The sequence below is a fragment of the Triturus cristatus genome, chromosome 5_2, assembly GCF_964204655.1.
Source record: "Triturus cristatus chromosome 5_2, aTriCri1.1, whole genome shotgun sequence".
NCBI classification, from domain to species: Eukaryota; Metazoa; Chordata; class Amphibia; order Caudata; family Salamandridae; genus Triturus; species Triturus cristatus.
The window spans coordinates 337,953,552-337,974,177 of record NC_140588.1 but is presented as its reverse complement, the minus strand read 5'-3'; the positions used below and the strand labels follow the sequence as shown (position 1 = coordinate 337,974,177).

General features: G+C 43.6%; 1 protein-coding gene across 2 annotated transcripts in view; it reads right to left on the bottom strand.

Annotated features, from left to right (window-relative positions):
* Positions 1–16,953, bottom strand: part of LOC146822954 (serpin B10-like) — a 454,260-nt gene extending 437,307 nt beyond the window's left edge. The window contains exon 1 of one of the 2 annotated variants that reach the window (XM_085607111.1): positions 16,865–16,953. The gene's annotated coding sequence lies outside the window, so the exon portion shown is untranslated. The remainder of the gene's footprint in view (positions 1–16,864) is intronic. The other variant, XM_085607109.1, reaches the window with a different exon arrangement.
* Between the last annotated feature and the right edge of the window lie 3,673 nt (positions 16,954–20,626).

Sequence of the window (20,626 nt, the reverse complement as noted above, 5' to 3'; positions counted from 1 at the left end):
GAGTCAACCAGGTACATCGCGCGTCCCGCGCTGCGGGAGGGCTGTTCAGGAATAAAATGCCCCGGCGCTGTGGTGACGCGATATACGTGCGACACCCAGTGCCTGCTGGGGGCTGTAGTCCTCAGGAAGCCGTTCCCATCACGGCGTGGCCCGATGGCCAATGAACAAGCGAGCCATTCTCCTCACGGCGTGGCAAGTGAAGTAGCAGCGATGAGGATGGTGCAGGAAAACCGTTCCCCTCACGGCTGAGTCAACAAGGTACAACGCGCGTATATATATATATATATATTTAAATTTAAATTAAAAGGTCTTGGCTAATGCCAGACCTAAAAAGTAGTAGTTTTCTGAATCTAAGCAATGGATGGAGAAGGGGTCATCCGGTGACCAATATTTCTCTATTAGCCAAATCTGCTAGAAAAATGTGTGCAACAACAACTGAGCCAACACATTGCTAAATTTAATCTACTTGACGACTGCCAATCTGGGTTCAGAGTAGATCACAGTACGAAAACAGCAATATTTCATACCGTTGATAATGCCCTACTGGCACTGGATCACAATGAAACATGTCTATTCATTTTTCTTGATCTTTTGACACAGTAATGCATGAAAAATTGCTAGCCCATCTAGAGAACAGGATGAGGCTATCGGGAACTGTGCTAAAAAGGTTTAAATCCTTCTTGCAGAACAGAACACAAAGATTCATAGTTAACTAGGAACTATAATCGCCGTCCCCTAACTCAATTGCAGTTCCACAAGGCTCAACACTATCTGCATCTCTATTTAACCTATATGTCCAACCACTAACTGAAATTCTACAGCACACTAACCCCTCCTTTCAAATGTATGCAGATGACACCCAGATCTATATTAAGATGTCTTCCCTGGAGGAGATCAAGAGAATGAATGATGCATTAATGGTGACCCTACAATGGTTAACTAGGAATCATCTTAAACTAAACACACAAAAGATGGCATTCCTATTAATATCCCCTCCCAAAAGCTCCTCTGATGTCAAGGAATGGACAAAGCTGATCACTGCTCTAAATTGCACTCTGTTCCTGTTGACTCAACCAAATCTCTTGGAATTACGCTTGATAAAAATCTAACCATGCAAACCCACATCATCTCTATGGCAAAGAGTGCCCGCCTTCACCGGAGCTACCATAGAAAATTGAAACCATTCATCACAACCTCATGGCTTTAATTGGCAGTCCAATACTTAGTCATCTTGAGGATTGAATATGACTGTATGACTCTAACAGAATTGCCCAAGATCTCCACAGCTTCCTTAAAAGCCTGTCTGAATGCAGCCGCTAGACTCATAAAAGGCTCAAGAAAATATGACTACATCTCTTCACACCTGCAGGCTCTTAACTGGCAGCCATATGAAACCAGAATACAACTTAAACTGGCATGTATTACACACAAAGCACCCCACTACTAAACACTGATGTAGCTAGCTCCGAAAATTGAGATATCGGGAGGAGGCAGATCTTCTCGGAGCACCAGAGACCTGGTGCTGAAACCTATTTTTCAGAAGAAGAAAACCTACAAGGGAGTTCTCTCTGGAGCCACCCCTGGAATCTGGAACTTGCTTCCTCCAAGCATTAAAAGATTCCCGGCCAAGAGAGTTTTCAAGAAAGAAGCAAAGATCCTTCTAATGAGCAAATTCCTACCATAATCAACTGCAGAGTAAATACATTGTGGTCTGGTAGCTATTGTGTTGTCTAGACTGTCAGGGTGTGAAATCATCTCTCTCCGAAGTGATCCCTAGGCATATCTTAACAGACCTCCCCTCTTAGCAGGGAGTTAGTAAACTAGTGATCTGACAGAGGCTTATGACCCAATACGAATATAATATGAATAGCGGCAGACCTTTATAACTATTCGTGAGTGAACTTATTATCTACCTTCTTATACTCATTCGGTCCACGTGTTATATTGTTATTGAACTGTTTCCTACATGTTATCTGGTTAATCGTTTTCTTTATGTTACAATTCCTCTTTACCATGTTTTTCACAACTGTTGATGCTATATAATTTGAGAAGCGCTCTGATACACAATGGGGTCATGTTTGCGCCATAGAAAACACAGAATAAATAAAAAAATTCAGCGGCGGCCCCCCAACACTGCTGCAGAAAGAGTGAAAAATAAAATGGTAATAAATTATTTTATTACCATTTTATATTTTACTTTCTGTTGAATGGAGTGTGGGGGTGGTGCCACTGTGTCATTACTGCCGATTGGCAGCAATGGGAAGTGGCCACTTCAGTTTAAAGTGCGTATGTAAGTTTGGCCTGGTATCTTACTACGGCCAGCCTGACATGCACAATTCCAACCTCTCCAACCCAGCTGTCTTACAGCTGGGTTGGAGAGAAGGCAAAGGCCTCTGGTGCCTTTCAGGGTGCTGAGGCAGCCTGCTCCAGGCAATTTAGATTTTTCACAGCCTGGTGGGCAGAAAATCTGGATATTATTAAAGACAAGAAGGCTAAGATTATGCAAATCTTCTTATTTGCTCAGCTCACAGCAGCAACAATTGAAGAAATCTAGAACTTCAAAAACATTTTAGTAACATATAAAGTCCATCAGCACATAGCATTCTCCCTTCTTTGTTTATGTTGTGGACCTAACTTCTATTACTTTAACCTTCCAAGCGTAGCATTTTCTATTTTGAAAAATAAAATTGAAACACAGTCAGAAAATACTTTACTCCATCAGGGAGGGTTTTCAGTGGTGGGATAATCTTATCCTCCGTGTCTTTAATAAAATTCAGATTTTCTGCCCACCACGCCATGAAAAATCAAAAGTTCATGGCATGACACGGAGGCTAACATTATGCAAGTTTAAAGTGCATTTAATACATTATCAATAGCGCTACTAATAGGTCTAAAATAACAGCTTTTAAACATTGTTTCATTGTACCAATCTGCAGTTCTAAGGATATATTGTAGGCCTCCCCCTAGAAAGAAAGCTTTGGAAGCAGAGGCACCCCTTAGGGAGTGTGCACCAAATATAGTAATGTCTATACCTGCTTCTTTCATTACCTCTTTGACCCATCTAGCTAAAGTGGGGGATGATACTACCTTATGAGGTGATCTATAGGATAATAGCAATTGATCTCATATTGTTGCAAGCATTTCACCACGCAAAGAGTCTCATTCTTAGGGAAAAAGAGATAAAAAATAGAGGTTGCCATTGTCTTGGTTCGTCTTTTTAGATAAAAGCAAACCCCTTCTGGCTGGTAGGCCCTACTGTTAACGTCTAAGGGGCATATTTACAATAACTGGCGCATCCCTGCATATCAGCAGGGATGCGCCAGTTATTGTGCGCCACCACTCCGCCACCATGGATGCGCCGCATTTACAATGCGGCGCACCATGGGCCAAAAACGGCACAGATGCGTCACGTATCTGTGCCGTAAAAGTGGCGCATTGCTGGAGTTGCGTCGCAAGCGCGATGCAGCTCCAGCAATGCTCTGGGGGGCCCTATCTTGTTAATGCTGCATCAAGCCTTACGCCTGCTTCAGGCAGGCGCAGGATTTTGACGCAGCATGGGCCGAAAAGTGTTCTTGTAGATTTCACTCAGCCACTTTTAGGAGGCGTTCCTGCGCCGGAACGCCCCCCCCTGCGCAGGAACGCCTACATGTGGCGCAGGGCTTTACAACATGACGCATCTCCCAGATGCGTCATATTGTAAGTACCCCGCACCATGGCGCAGGATTTGCGCCGCCGCTGCGTCACAAAAGTGACGCAACGGCGGAGTAAATGAGGCGCAAGGGGCTTGTAAATCTGCCCCTAAGGCTTTAACATCTGAGGTTCATCTAAAATATACCAGGCAGAGTAAAACTGTGAGTTTGTAGGATAAACGTTTTAGGGATAAGTTAGAGTTTTCACCCCAATTCACTAGAACATCTTTTACTTCCCACAGAACGGTGTATTTTGCAGAAGGGGGGTTTAAGACCCGCATACTTCGCATACTTTTTTTGGTTAGTAAGTTTTGTCCCACAGACACTCCCTCTACAAGGTAGTGGCCTGCTGCAATCGCAGACCTATAAAAATTAACTGTTCTGTGAGACAGTCCTGATGTGAAAAGCTTTGATAAGTAGTTTAATACATGAACTAAATTAGTTGAAATGGGATTGTAATTACGTTGAAGACACCAACGAACCCATTTCTCCCAAGCCAATCTATATGCTTTCCTTGTGCCTGGTGTCCATGACTCTGATATGAGTTTGAAAGCATCTGCTGAAAGGCCTGCGATCTGCCACTTTCTCCTGAAATCTTCCAGGCCATCAGTGTTAGAAGACCCTGCTCTACTAGAGGGTGTGGCTCTCCTTCTGGGCCTGTTATTATTTCCTTGAGTGTTGGTATTGGAATCGGAAGGTCTATGCTCATTTCCAGTTGGATTGGAAACCATGCCTGGGATCTCCAGAGGGAGGTTATTGCTGTTATAATTTCTTTGTTCCTGAGATGTGTACTAGTAGTCTGGTTAGCGTGACAAACGGAGAGACAGCATAAGGTGTTAGACCCTTCCAATTCTGAAGGAAGGCATCCACCCCCAATGCTTGAGGATCCGGCTTCCAGCTGAAGAATTTGGGTAATTGAGTGTTCAATCTGTCTGCAAAGAGGTCTACCCCGAAAGATCCCCACATTGATTGGATGGTAAGGAAAATTCCCTTTTGTAATTTCCAATTGCTGGAATCTTTGAAATTCCTGGAAAAAAATCCAATCTGCGACCCCATTGCTCAGGCCTGGAATGTATTCTGCTATTTCTAAGATGCCTTTGTTCAGGCAGTAGCCCCAGAATATTTGGCTGAATCCGACAGCCCTTTCAAGTGAGGAAACCCCATCTTGTTGACATATCTTACTGCAGATACATTGTCCATTCGTAGCATGACAGAACATTTTATTAAATCGTTGGTGAAGCAACAGATTCCACAGGAACCTGCCAATAACTCTTCTCTTTCACTGCTTCTGTAGGCTGCTTGACTTTCTGCGGGCTGCTTGCCTTTCACTGATAGTCTGTCTGTGGATTGCTTGTCTTTCACTGCTTGTCCTTATGTGGGTTACTTGTCTTTATGAGGGCTGCTGCTCTTTCACTGCATGCCCTTCTGTTGACTGCGTGTCCTTCTGTGGACTGATTGTATTCAACGCCCCTCAGAGTGTAAAAGGGTGGGTCTGTCGCTCATGCCAGTTACACCAGTTGGTGAAGCAACAGATTCCACCGGAACCTGCCAATAACTCTAAACAGTTGATGTGTAACTCCTTATCTTGTTCTGTCCAGCTGCCCTCAGTTGCTGACATCCTTCTAAGCTCGCATCTGAATTTATCACTATCTCTGGTTCTTCCCCAAAAATCGCTCTCCCATTCCATGGTTCTGCATTCTTTATCCACCGCATTATTTCTTTCCTTGAATCTGTGTCCAGAGTTATAATTTGGGAGTAGGATTGGTCTGTTCTTAATGCTTTGACTTTGAGTCTTTGAAGAGTTCGATAATATGGAGGACCTGGGTAGATAGTTTGGATCGTAGAGGACAGAAAGTCTAGAAGCCTTGCTAGGGCTCTCAGATGGAATTCTGTCTTCCCTAATAATATACTGAATTCTTCACGGAGATTTCTTAGTTTTTTCCCAGGTAATTTTAATTCCGCTTGTGTTGTGTTTATGACAAAACCCAGGAACTGCGTTTCTTGGCTTGGGGTTGTGTAGGAATTTTTCTTGTTTATTATGAAGTCTAAGTGTTCTAACAGTTTTATTGTAAGGTCTATGTGAAGAGATACTTTTTATCTGGATTGGGCCATTATAAGGATGTAGTCTAGATATATTATCAGTCTTATTCCCCTTGATCTGAGCCATCCCGCTATGGGGCGAAGAACTTTGATGAAGCACCAAGGGGTGGAGGATAGCGCGAATGGGATGCTGCAGAACTGCCTAAGTTTCCCGCCCCAGGTGAATTGGAGGAATTTCTGATGAGGTGGCCAAATTGGGATGGTAAGGTATGCATCTTTGAGATCTAGACGGTAAGTCAGTCCCCTTTCCTTAACACATCTCTTAGAAGATGTACTCCCTCCATTTTGAAGTGGTGATAGACCACCCATTCGCTTAGTTCTTTTAGGTTTATGACTGGTCTTAGCCCTTTTTCTTTCTTTTCTACTAAGAAGATATTGCTTACAAAGCCACATTGTGTCCCTTCTTGGATTGCACCTTTGGCCAATAGTTCTTCTACCTCTTGTGATACTAGAGTTGAGACATTGTGGGAGAAAAAAATCTATTTTGTATCTCCTCACTGTTTCTAAAACCCAAGGGTCTTCCATCACCATATTCCAGTTCCCAGAGAATTGGGCTAGTCTCCCTCCCGCCTTTAGAAGAGTATGTGAAAGGTCTTTGGTAATTCTTACCTGCTGAGAAACTCTTTGTCTCCTTTTTCCTCTGAACCCTCTACCACAAGCTCTCTGCTTCTGCGGATAGAAGGTTAAGTACAAGCTGAAGCTTGACTGGAATCTTTGAACTCATCCGAAATAGGGTCTTGAACTGCCTTGTCTAAGACTGGGTAACCGACCCCGTGTTATCCCGGCCCTCCCAAAAATTCTGTCCTAGAAGACTCTTTTAATATCCTTCTGGGATTTTTGAATGGAGCTGAATGCCCCTACATATTTTGCCATATCTTGGATGAATTAATTCTCCTTCTTTGGAAACCAATTCTACGAGTTTTAGATCAATTTTGAGCATAATGCTCTTCCTTCTCTCGTTTGAGAGTGCTGTGTTTGCATTTCCCAGGAGGCAGATTGCTCTTTGTGCCCATTGGCAAAACACCCTTCGGTTGATTAGGGAATCGTCAAGGTAGGCCCCCTCGATCATTTCAAACATTTTTGTGAATGGTCCACTTAGATCGAGTAGTCTATCCTGGCATGATTTTAGGCCCCCATCAATGCCCTTTCTTGGGTCTTTTCCCCCTTTTGCGATAAACGCTATTACTTTTGGATCAAGTTCTGGGGTTAAGGTTACTTTGTCTGGTAGGGAGGGGCGTGGACATTCAGGTCTTAGGCGTGATCTGACATCTTTGTGTATTTCTTTGCGGAGCCAAAAGGAGAGATATTCCACAATGTGTTGGGTAGGGGTCCACTCCGGGGATAGGGGATGTTTAATTAAGAGAGGGTCAAACAGACGCGTTCCGAATGGGTCCATAATGCCCAATTTTTTATTTAATGTGTCATCTATTGACCCAATGACTTTATTAATCACCTTATTTATTAGTCCTTTCATTTTATCTTCCATCTTACTCACTGAGGGTTCAAGGGACATACCAGCAGCTGTCAGCGTTGCTTGAAGAAATGATTGTGACAGTTGGTTAGACTACAACTGCCAGAATTCTTTGGTCTCCGAAACTATCAAAATGGCAGCTCGAGACTAATTGTTAGTATCAGCCCACCCATGCAAAATGGCTACAGAGAGTTCCCTAGGACTTTTCTTCTAAAGTCCTACCTCTATTTCTTTGGAGCTTCTGTCACCCCTTTTTTTGTTGTTATTGTTTTGACAAGTTAGTAATAATGCGGCCTCCTCCTGACTGGTAAGTCTTATTTTAAATTCTAGAGTATTCCCTGTTTGGCTTTTATTATTATTTGTTGAGATATCAGTGGTGCATCAGTGCTGTTAATTTGTGCCCGCGCTGATTTGTTTCATTTTAACAATTCTGGACGGCGAGACACTGCCTCGTAACTCGTGCTCGCCGGCTGATCGGTATTATTTTAATGAGCCTTGACCGGATGCTGCCTCTTAATGCGCTCGCCAGACACACATAAGGCGGTATTGCGAGTGGGGCCAGCCCGCGTGTGAGAGCAGTGAGTCGGTCTCAGTACAAGGGCGGCTAGCAAGTAAAGAGCTTATTCCATGGCAGGAGTCAGGGCGTTCCGTTGCTATAGCAGCGTGAGCATCCTATTTTTTAAGCCGAGTATCGAGTGCGAGCTCGACTTTACGGCTTGAAGTGTGCGCGAGGTCGGACCCACGGAGGGTTTGTCTCGCTAAAAAATCTTGTATTTAGCCTGAAAGGAATGAAGGCGATCAAAGGGATCCTCGGGGCGGGTGAAGAAAAACACCCTGGCTCCAAGGGTAAGAGTGAATAAATAAATATTGAACACCTACCACCAACCCATAATAATACCTTCCATCAACCTGACCTAAAAAGGGTTGAATTCAATAATTAGAGGGTTGGGAAGGGCAAAGGTATTAGTAGAGGGTCGGGTGGGTTGTCAAGAAACGCGCATTCAATTGCATAAAACAGTGTTAAATAAAAAGGAAGATAAGGCAAAGAGAGTACTTAGCTGTGAGCAGCAGCAACAAAGAAGGGAGAATGCTACGCGCTGATGGAATGTATATGTTATTAGAATGTTATTGAAGTTCTAGATTTCTTCAATTGTTGCTGCTGTGAGCTGCGCAATAAAGGAGATTTGCATAATGTTAGCCTCCGTGTTATGCCATAAAGTTCAGACGCTTCACTTGTGCTGCTTAACAGCATGAGAGCAGCATCTGGATTGGATAAGGTAGTTGGCTGTTGGACCTCGAGCTTGGAGGATTCTGGAGCCAGGGAATGGAGAAGATCGAGGACGTGCTGCAGAACAAGGCAAGTGAAACTTATTTTTTCTTTGTTTAATGTTTATATCTAATGTATGTTTGTATCGCCCCATTATTTTTGTATGCCACCAACTCCCACTGCAAAACATAGTGAAAAATAAATGCTTCAGTGGCAGGAGAAACAAAGAATAGGTAGAAAATCCATTCAATAAGAAGCGGGGAAATGAGATAGACAGGTAAGCCATCCAATCAAGAGGAAAAGGCTGGCCCGAACCCCAGAATATGTATATATTTACTGTATAGGTGATTACAGTTCTCAGCAAAAGACAGCTAAAGATTTTGTACCAAAGACCTAAAATTACATCATGCTTGATGACATGGAGGTCTATAAATTGTGTTCTGACTTTTTTTAATAACATGCATTTGATTCTAAGTAGAAGTAGTTAAGCAAGTGGAGAATTGTATTGTAAGCACGTTGCAATGTGTTTTCAATTGGTCAAACAATAGATTTTCGAGCATATACTATTCAGCTCTGATTGCGAATTAGCTAGCTGGCTTTTCTTCATAACCAGCCTATTGAAGGAAAGGCTCTAGAAGCAGCTTTGCTTTTACCTTAAAGACCATAAGTCTGAGCATTTCTCTGTCTCAATTTGAGAGGTGGTGAGGTTAGAATCTGATGAAAGAACATAAGGAGGCAGACCCTGGCTCACAGGTCGTTAGGGAACCTGACCAGCGGTGAGAATGCTTCTTTCTGTGAGGTGCTCCTAGTGAGTTTTGGATCAAAAGTTTCTGCACTGACAGTAATGTGCCCAGTGAGGGAATCCTTGAATTGATAATACGCACTGTATCGCATCAGGTTACTCAGAAACAACTAGAGCGGTGCATTTGAAAGCCCAAAAGGTGGCGTATCAGGGAGAAACAATCAGTCACCACCATGGGGAGTTAACACCAATGAACCATTGGGAAGAAATATGCTCTGCATGCACACCACCAATACAGCAAAACCAAAGGGGATGATGAACGGAGTGCTGAACATTGCAAGCACTCACCCCCAGTCAACTGATCTGGGTTTAATCCATCGTCATTCTTTAGCTCACTCCACCACCTCAGTTCAGACATGGCCATATGCAAATCAGTCTGACCCTGTGCCTCATGGGAACAGTCTAGCCCAAACTGCTAAGCCATGTCTTCCCTGGACCGGAAACAAGCTTTCACCAATAGTCTTTCTGTGGACTACTTATCTTTCAATGCTAGTCCTGTGGACTGCTTGTCTTTCACTGCGTGTCTTTCTATGGACTGCTTATCTTTCCCTACTTGTATATCGGTGGGCTGCTTGCCTTTCTGTGAGCTGCTTGTCTTTCACTGTGTGTCTTTCTATAGACTGCTTATCTTTCCCTACTTGTACTTCTGTGAACTGCTTCTCTTTCACTGCTTCTGTAGGCTGCTTGACTTTCTGCGGGCTGCTGCCTTTCACTGATAGTCTGTCTGTGGATTGCTTGTCTTTCACTGCTTGTCCTTATGTGGGCTACTTGTCTTTATGAGGGCTGCTGCTCTTTCACTGCATGCCCTTCTGTTGACTGCGTGTCCTTCTGTGGACGGATTGTATTCAACGCCCCTCAGAGTGTAAAAGGGTGGGTCTGTCGCTCATGCCAGTTACTTGGGCAGGTTATGAAGGTGGAGTGCTTCCTTAGTGACTCTGCTTGAGCACTTCACACCAGCAGAGGTTCAAGGGGTTAATTGTCACTGCAGATGCTATGTTGTGTTTTTACCTTTTCCCCTTCCTGTCCCAATCTCTTCATTGTCTGGCCTGCTCCCAATTGCATATCTGAGGACTTGGTTCCTGTGCATCCCAAACGGTGTTGATGGCACATCAAAAAGGGCTGTTCCTGGCCTGTGTTTAATGAGGAAAGATAATGACTGACATTAGTAAGTCTCCCGTTTGTTTCTGGCAGGCGGCCAGTTTACTGCATTTGTAGTGTATTGTAATTGCATTTATAGAGCGCCTACTACCCCTGACGAGACCTCAAAGTGCTTTTTCAGCTAGTAGCACACCACTCCGGAACCCAAAACTGGATTAGTGGTAAATTAGTATAGGGAAATATGAAATTAATTTGAGTGGTGAACATGTTAGTCTGTTATTTGGATTGAAAAGGAATAGTAGATGGATAGGAGAGGTAAGAGTCTAGAAAGTTTTTTTGTACGTCTAACCACACCTTTACCACTTTAACAAAATATGCTGATAATAAACGCTGCAATAAAATCTGGATTGGCCCCCAACAATGTCATACTCCTGGGGACAGCCTTCTTTGCATCTTGCTATCAGAACTACCTTCACAACAGTGATCTATTGGTCATTTTGGAAACTTTGGAACCAGGGGAATGGTTTTAATCCTGGTCTCCAAAGGGGACTAAGTTGTGTGATTTTACACATTTATTTTCTGTCTTTGGTTATCTTTACAAGATTGGAAGAATTTAGAATTCGGCTTAGAGTTTGCAGTAATGTGTGATAATAAAACTGGATTGGAACCCAACACATGCTCATTGGATTTTATGTCTTTGAAGACTGAATCCAGTCTTTTGCATCACTCATCAAAATGTAGTGGAAAAGCCAAGATCTGATCTTGTGCAGATATGAAGCAAGTTGTATAAACATTTTTATCGTCACAAACAGTCCACACAGTCCAAATAGCTGTGTACACACGCAGAAATGTTTTTTGCTATTTACTAAACCGTTTTTAAGGATAAGTAATATTTTAACAGCTTCTAAAATGGGTTTGGACTCCATATCGAATCAGTACTTGGAAGAGCATATTGGGAGTGTCCATTTCAAAAGCCCAATTGATATGAGTGCAGCCCCGTTTACTTTAAGGAAAATGGCCGATTTAAAAAAAAAAATAATAATAATAATATTCTTCATTTGAAAAGCTATCAGAGACACGGTGGTCTGCTGACCCTTGCAGATCATTATCCCTGTGATTGTGTCCAATCGAATCAAGTCGCTATTAGCAACCTACCTCATGAATTTTAATTGGGACACATTCAGATTTGGAATTTGTGCATAGTTTGGTTCCACACAGGTAGGAAAAATACTGGTCACAAATTGAGACTACTTTATGCGATGTAATAGTATACCTGACCCTTAGTTTTTACAATGCCTTCGCTCCTTTATCTTTTGATGAGAGATTTGAGACAGGCTCACTACCAAATTTGAGTACCAAGAACAAGCACAGTTTTAACATAATCAGGCAGTTTTAGAATGTTATTTTTTTTATGGCTAAAAGGGAACTAATGGCAGGTAATGACTATCTGGTACACCATGGCCCCTAGATAATGAATCACCATGTGTAGGAAAGTGCCCCTTCTGCATGGCTGCCCCCAAACCCCGCCAACCACATGACGCAATCTGACCTAGTGCGCCCCAGGGCTATTGCTCCCCCCAGCCCGCACCACTGTCTCCACAGTAGGTTATTTGCAAACTGAGTGAGTGTGCTTGGTAGCGGCCATGGCGGCTGCACGGTGTGTGTTTGCACAGATGGCTGTTTCTTGGCATTCAGGGAAGACGATGCTGGGTGCACGCTTTGTCAGCTCCAGCTTTCTGAGATTTTCGCACAGGGGCTGGAGCAGGTGGCAGGGACATCCCATGTGTGTTATTTTTTACCATTCCTATTGAACGTCTGGGAGGGTCTTTGTCTCTCTCTTCACCTGTTTTTTTTTTTAACCACGTGTGATTTTCATCTTGCTGTTCTCCTGCTCATTAAAATTCAGCTTTTTTGAAAGAGGTGAGAGAGAGCCAAGACTTGGGCTACATCAGTCAACATGTAGGTACTGGGGGTAGTTCATTCATGCATGTAGTGTTTTTAACAATTTATTGAGGGATGCTTTGTTGAACATTAGCAAACGTTTTTACTAAAATTGCATATACCTCTGTCAATATATCCTCTACCTTCACTCTCTCATTCATCCCAAACCCCATACCATTACTATGATCCCCAAAATAACCCTTTCTAGATCTTCCCTCCTCTACCCCTACTTGCATCATCTCATACATCTTTTACTATTTAGAACTCCCAAAAAACATTTCTAAACCCTTCCCTCTGACTCTTCCCCCTCCACCTCCCCTTAACTCAGCCCAAACCCCCTCCTACTGCTATAAACTCCCCCCGCCAAAAAAACTTTCTAGACCCTTCCCGCTCCTATCCCTTTTCAATCCAAATAACAGACTAACATGGCCACCACTCAAATTAATTTAATAGTTCCGTATACTTATTCCCCACTAATCCTGTTTGGGTTCTGGAGTAGCGTACTACCAGCCAAAAAGCGCTTCAACACCTCATCAGTGGTAGCAAGCACTATATAAATGAAAACCCTTCCCTCTTTCATCCCTCCACCATCCTTTCCAATCCAAATAACAAACTAACATGTCCACTACTTAAATTGATTTCATATTTCCCCAGACTAATTCACCACTAATCCTTTTTTGGTTCCGGAGTAGCGTGCTACTTGCCTAAAAGCACTTCAACACCTCATAAGGAGTATAAAGCGCTATGTAAATGCAAACCTTTTCCCTCTTCCATCCCTTTACTATCCTTCTCAATCCAAATAACAGACTAACATATCCACTGCTCAAATTATTTTCATATTTCACTATAATAATTCACCACTAATGCTTTATGGCTTCCGGAGTAGCGTGCTACTTGACAAAAAAGTGCTTTGACTCCTCGTCAGGGTTAGTAAGAACTATATGCAGTTACAATACAATACAATATAGGAAATATATGCTTGGACTCCTCGCAATTGTTTCCTATGGAAAATCACATGCTTAACAGATTCTATAGGATGTCCACATAAATTTCAGATTCGTAACTCATTCCTTAAAAAAATAAAAAATAAAACAAATATAATTTTAATGAAGCCATGTAATTGGAAATACATTTGGGGAAACCATGTAACTGGGAAGGACTCTGTCTTATTCACTGCTTATTTGTTGAATGGGGTTTTAACCCATACTTTTGGGATTCCCCACCTGGAGGATGAGGATCTACATTGTTTATGATGTTGCCCTTATGTAGACACCAGATACAATGGCTGGAGACTTCTTCAGAACAATTGACAACTCTACCTCTAGAGTGGCATAGAAAGGAAAGCATGAGGAGTAACACGTGATAAGCACTGATGCGCCAACATAAAATATGTGAGAATTAGATAAGAGATATAGACAAGAAGTCTGCATGGGGCATAAGCATATTTGAAGATTTTGGGAATAAAATCATGAGTATTTGACCATATTAAGTTATTTCAGAGAAGTGATGAGGCTGTGAAAATAAACAACCTAAACAATTAGTAGGGATAAGTTAGATAGTTTGCTGGGTGCCTGGCAAACCGAATCCCTGGAGGTAGGACCATTTAGCCTCTAAAGTCAGTATATATTTACTATTTTTAATTCCATATCTCTGTACCTAAACAAAGTGTACGTGTAGCATCAAGGATGATATAAGTGGGGATAAGTATAGAAGACGTATAATTCCCGATATATACTTACCTTCACAATAATTTGGTTCTCGTTAGTCAGGCTACAATATTTTGCTGCACCTTTATTTCCCTCACATATCCAGGGGGTGCGAACTGTGGAGCACCCCCAGCCCTTCCTTGAGATCTGAACCCCTTCCCCCTCACACACACACAAATCTTTAAAGGAACTCCAGAAACTGAACTCTTTAGAATCACTTTCTGATTAAATCTGGGCAGGTGAGGGATGGTGATCAAAGACTACAAGTCCAGAGCACCAGCCCTTTCTCACTGGACGCCAAGTTTCCCTCCCTCCCTCCCTCGCATTAGTATAATTGAGTCTAGCGCTCTGAACTAATAGAAAGGTAACACGTGGCACTTTCCAAAATTAATAAGTAAATAAATGGAAAAATACGTTACATGCTGAAAAGCAAGTGTTATGAGTATGTAAAAGTACGAAAAAGAAACTTGAGAGGCAGGCTTAATCTATGAAAAACGTGCCATAGGAAGCGAGGTTCATGATTCATTACCAGATGCGTGCAACATTGTAAAGAGCTGCAGGAAGTTCTGCAGCAGCGTAGGTGTTGACAAACGGAAAAACAAGCATTTACAATGCAATAGGTCTCGCATTTGCAAGAGTTTGAGCTATTGGCATTGTAAATGACAATGCTTTTCATTTATGTGTTTTGAAAACCTGCAAGCGGTGCGTAAACACCCACTTTGTACGAAGAGTCTCTGCTTATGAGAAGCACATAAATAAAAAGCATTGTCATTTTCAATGCCAATAGCTCAAACTCTCGCAAATGCGAGACCTATTGCATTGCAAATGCTTGTTAGAGTTAAAGCTATTGGCGCTGTAAATGGCAATGTCTTTTACCCATGTGTTTTGGTTTGGGGAGTAGTGGATGTATGAACAGAGACACAGCTGCAGCACTGCCTAGATGACTTAGAATGAGGAATTACCACTTTGACCAGAAAAGCACCTGCAGCACTATCTAGAGGACTGAGAATGAGGAATTACTACTGGCACCAGAGAAGCAGCTGCAGCACTCTCTAGAGGACTTACAATGTACTTTTCTGAAAATGCCATCCAAAGTACACCACTGGATCCTACACCACCAAACCACACTTCCATAGAATTTATTTGTCCCGTTTTGTACACTCACTCTTTAGGTAACTGTCATATTTTGCAGAAAACATATCTCTATTGAGGCGACGCTGATGGCAGCACCCGCAGTAGGAAAATTGTTCCAGCACCACTGCGCTGTTGCCTCACTTCCTTTTCAAATGAAGGCAAGAAATTATTACGGTAAGGTGCACCAATATAAGAACAATGACAGATGAAGTAACCAATCCAATACGGCTACTAAGTGTTGATAATTACCACACCCTTGAAGATGCCATCCATATGCACCGGCCCACATGCCTCAGGGTTGCAACTGGTAAAAATCTACTGCAGGAACGAACAAATGGAGCCTAAGGGCTGGCAATATAGAGTGCGTGGAGTCACGAGCGTTGGAATCAGACTTTTAACGTATACATTATTTTTTTTATAACACTGCCGCAAAGAAATTAGTAACACGGGCAAATGAGATAGTAAATCAGCTTACGCTTAATTATTGCAAACACGGTGGATTTTAAAATAGCATACGGGTTAAAGCATCTGCTATTTGTGTACCCAGGAAGTTAAGCAACAAGAGGGGTAAAATAATTTAGAAGTCCAATGTAATTGTGGAGAGATTTGCATGCAGTCTAGTCATCCTGGAATTACGCATATGTTATAATCCCTTTAACATACTTTACTGAGTTATTAACTGGTTTCAAGGAGCTACATGCAAACACCAAGGCAAGAGTTTAGACCCTTACTGTTATTCCTCAATGTTTTCTTATTCAAAGGTTCCTAAAAAAAATTCATTTGGGCCAGTTCCATATATGTAGTTATCTGACGTTCTTACAGTGCATACATATCTGTTTCATACAAAGTTTAGACAACTCAAGACCTCTCCCTAAATAATAGTTTATCTCTTGACAGAGACAGAGCGATGAGAGGATGGAAGTGGAACTGGTTTGGGCATTTCTGTGAGAGCTGCTTTTGGTTCACAAGTCCGACCCTGTCTGTATTAACTGCTATATTTTCTCACCTCCTGTTACTATTATAATAGGAACCCAGGGAACAATTTACGCAGCTTTTTTTCTGTAAGTACTTGTGTCTTACTGCAGACTGACATAGATGTGCAACAACTGTTCAGAGAAATTGCAACAGTCCCTTACGAGCAGTCTCATTATTGGGCACATTTGTGCATACATGCCATGAACCGAAAGCAAGTTTTGTGTAATCAGCCTATGATTCGGAATTTGGAGCAAATGCCATTTACACCATTGGTGCACAATTTTAAACTCGCTGCAACACTCAGATTGAGGTCCTTGTGACATACTCCTGAATATTAAGCACGTAGCTCATGGGGAAAAAATAACGTTTGCCTCAGAGTCTGGTGAGCAAACATGCTTCATCTTTGACAAGCCGGACTTCCGGAATCTTACCAGTGGCGTAGCCAGTGCGTCCTGGGTGGGCCCTGGTGCAAGGACAGAAATGGACCACCTAGTCGCTGTTTGAACTATCACCTGGCCCCTGAGGACTCTGGGCCCCAAAGGAAGCTGTGCCCGGATCTTACAACATTCGTGAATCATCTTTCCATAAACATGCAGCATCTTCGGACCTGCCACGCCATTTTAACCCTTAAGCCCTAGCGCCTGCAAGTTAGCAATCAAAAGCAAACAGAAGTTAGTTTACCTGGCTCTTGTCGGCACTGAAGTCTGTCCGTGTCTGGAGGGTTTGCCTGCTCTTGCTGGGCGTGCTGCTTATAAATACCCACTGGTGACATCCAGTGCCTGTTTGTTCCTGACGGGCATTGTTTTTATTTTTTAAGGCGTGTACAACTACATGTCCACAGGCACAATTACCTGCTTAGGAATGTTGGTTTACACAATTTATAGAGATTTATCCGACAATATGCAGGTTTATGTAGGAATCACAAATTGCCTACCCTGTTCAACTGGCGCATAATAGGGCTACATCCTTTTGCCCTCAGGGCTGGCTTTAGCGCTGGTGGCGCCCGGTGCGACAATCACTTTTGGCGCCCCCATGTCTCATGACCACCTCCTCGGATTCTCTCAGTACCGCCTGCAAAAGTGTCCCTATCTCTCCTATCATAAAATATTGCTAAACACAGCACCCCCCCTGAGGTCACAGCGCCCCCTTCCAGAGGTCAGCGCCCAGGGCGGCCGCCCTCTGGCAATGTCTGCGTTTGCAACCAGAATACTTTTATTCCATTCGACAAACTCTGCTGCTCTGCACTCGTCTGCGAAGGAGTTTTGCCACTATGTAAATGTAAATTGATACTTGTATAGCGCACTACTCACCCGCAAGGGTCTCAAGGCGCTTGTACAAATACCGCTGTGGAACCCATCCTGGCTTTCCCTGTGAGGCATCCACTCCTGGGCACCCCCAAGGTGGAGGCCAGGCATCCTTAGCATTGTGGGGGCCGTTGTGGAGATTAAGCAAGCTATTGCCCAGAGTTGCAGAGTGGGACTCCATGATTGGAATGGCACCGAAGCGAGAATTATCAGGTCCGTGGAATTTTTGAGCCAAAGACCCGCCGAGGCGGGGAATTGAACCATGGTCCCAGGATAGATCTCTGCATCAGGGTCTGCCGCTCTAATCATTGAGCCACACTTCTCCACTATGAAGGCAGTTTGTGGCAGTTAATGCCCTTTCAAATGGACCCCCAGTGGCCCTGATTGGGGATTCCGTGACAGACGCGGTGTTTCTGAGCAAGCAAGTATCCTGGGACATTCTTCCGTTCTCTTTTGTTGTATTCAAGCAGTCATTCATTTAAGGTTACCTCATGGTACAGTCCTTTTCCCCTTCTGCCCCACCGCCCCAATGGTTTCCCTTTCTCCCTACATTCCACCTTCCTGAGCTGCTCGCTATGAGACCATATAAGGCAAGGATTCTTTAACGTTAAATGGGCGCAACTGTCAAAGACTCAGGCCTGGACGTTTGGTGGTGTCCTGGGAATACATAAATAATCACTAACTTCACATCCCCGCCTTTTCAATCTCTCTTTCTCTCAGTCTTTAATTTGTAAAAAGAATATAAGCACCAGGGCTCTCCTCAGGAGGCCATTGCACCTTGTACAACACAGTGCCCCTGCCAGGACCGCCAATGATAGTAACAACACATGTACTAATATTTACACGCCTACAAGTGTGACAGTTTAGACTATTTCAGGCCCCCAAAGCTATAGGAATATCTTGTGTGGTAGGTAATATGCAATTTTTTAAGTATATTGAGTTAATTATTAACTGTCGTTGTGCTCATCTCTAAGTTAGCCAGATAGCGCCACCTTGTTACAGGCTGTCACAGGCCCTGGTGCTGACAATTAAGTGTTGATGCCGAGCAACGGAAACTACCGGCTGAAATTAAGCACTGTATCAAAGTCTATTGATGAAAAATAAGTTCAAGTCCCCAAAAATGAATGCTTTTGGTAATCACGTGCAACCAGCACACCCGCACACATTAGTCTCTGCTGCCTTCCCTAGTTGGGGCAGCCTCCCGTGCTGGGTGTAATGTTGGCCATGAGGTACCAACAGGGCTTTAAGTGGGATGAAAAAACCCAGGGGGTCTCTCAAAGGGGCGTGGTCAGTGTAATTAAGGGCGTGGCTAACACATAAGCTAAAAATCTGTGCTTAGCATAGTGTGCCGGCCGACTTGTATTTTGCTGTTTCTGTGTTTGCATCCAGATATATGATACAACAAGTAACATCATACCTACAAATCAGTACCATTGTCTTTGTCAATGGTTGTTAGTTGCATAAGATAAATAAGCAGCAACTATGGATTGTATTTCATATTAAAAATGCTTCCTCTTAAAGCCCTGGTGACACTATGACAATGTTGCTGCTCCTGAGTTTCAAAAAGAGAAGGGAAATCCAGAGAGAAAATGACTCTCTTTAAAGGATTTCCCTTCCCCTACAAAGCTCACCTGGCATGACGTCATGCTGTGACTTCTCCACTAGTGAGAAGTGAGCAGTGTGAGCATGCGCACATCCATGTGCCTGGTGTCACTGCAGTAAAAAAAAAAACAGACCGCCTGTGCCAGGGCACAAAACAGAGCCCGATAGAGACTCGTTTCGAGGCCCCCTTTAAAAAACCGCCGATGAGACCGGGCCCACTTAAAGCACTGGGTACCAGGCTTCCTACAGACATTGGGCAACCATCCTGTTGCCGCTGTGCTGATGGAAGCCCGCAGACCCTTCATGGCGGAGACAGGACAGAAGCTCCTAAGTCTGGCAACTGCTGCTCTTCGTTCTAGGGCTCTTAGCAAGACGCTTATCATGTGTTTTTAGATCCCACTTTGGGCATCTGTCATTTTTGAACATCAGTGTCCTCAATCCAGAGTATATGCACTTGTGCCACACGTGAAAAAACAAATCTATAACCGGGAAGGTGGATGGCCACGTCACCCGCAGGGGGACACTAGAGGGAACAGCCCCATAGTGTTTCCTCACTGCCCAGGGTAGTATTTTTAGGTCACGCCTGAGCCAGCGCATGCGCTGTCTTGCGAGACATTTTAGTAAGTGGGGTTTTCAAAGTGCTACCACACGCTTTTTCTGGCCTAGCGCTTGCGGTTACGCACGTGTGCATGCGCGCAGCCGCCAGCTTTCAGCACCCGAGGCGCCATCTGGAGCGCAATACTTTCACTTCTGCTGCGCGCACACCACTCGCGTGCTTTTTTTTTAACTTGAGTCGCACGCGCGATCTCATTTCCGCTCCTGACTCCCTTCCTTTCCCTCTCCTCCCCACACCGGTCTCCGCCACATCTTTTGCTGACTGCAGTGTACATGAATTTCCTTAACTAACATGATGTATTTCGAAGTCGCTCGTAGAATTTTGTCTCACTTCATGTTATGCCATTACTTCAAAGCCTTTTTGCTACGTTGATGGAGAAAAGTGATTCATATTACAACACTGCATCAAAGTATTTCATTAAGTTGCACTCTTGCAACACACTTCACATCATTCACTCGCTACTAAGTGCTTAATGGTACTGTGCAGCAAGAGGTGAGTGGAAACCTTGAAGACTAACAAGCATTGGCATAGGCAATAGGTCTCGCCTTAGGGACCTTATAAGTGTTTAGCCATGCAACGGTTGATGTTGTTGCACCAAGGATATTGTGCTGCATGATTAAATACTTATAAGGTCCCAAAAGCGAGACCAATTGGCTATGCCAATGCTTGTTTCTGTGGCCACCTTGCCTGGAAGCAAGCCACCTCTCTCGTGACCCCTGCCATGATGTCACTTCCGGGAGGGCAGCAGGGTATTTAGGTGGGTTGCCACACCTGGATAATCCTCTTTTGGTGACCAGCAGCAGAGGAATTTGGGTCACGCCGCCTCGGGTCGTGTCGAGTTGTGTCAGCGTTGTCACGGTGAGTCGGGGCAGTACCTGTCACCACAAAAACAAGGCATGGAAATGAGGCTGCCCGCGGCTC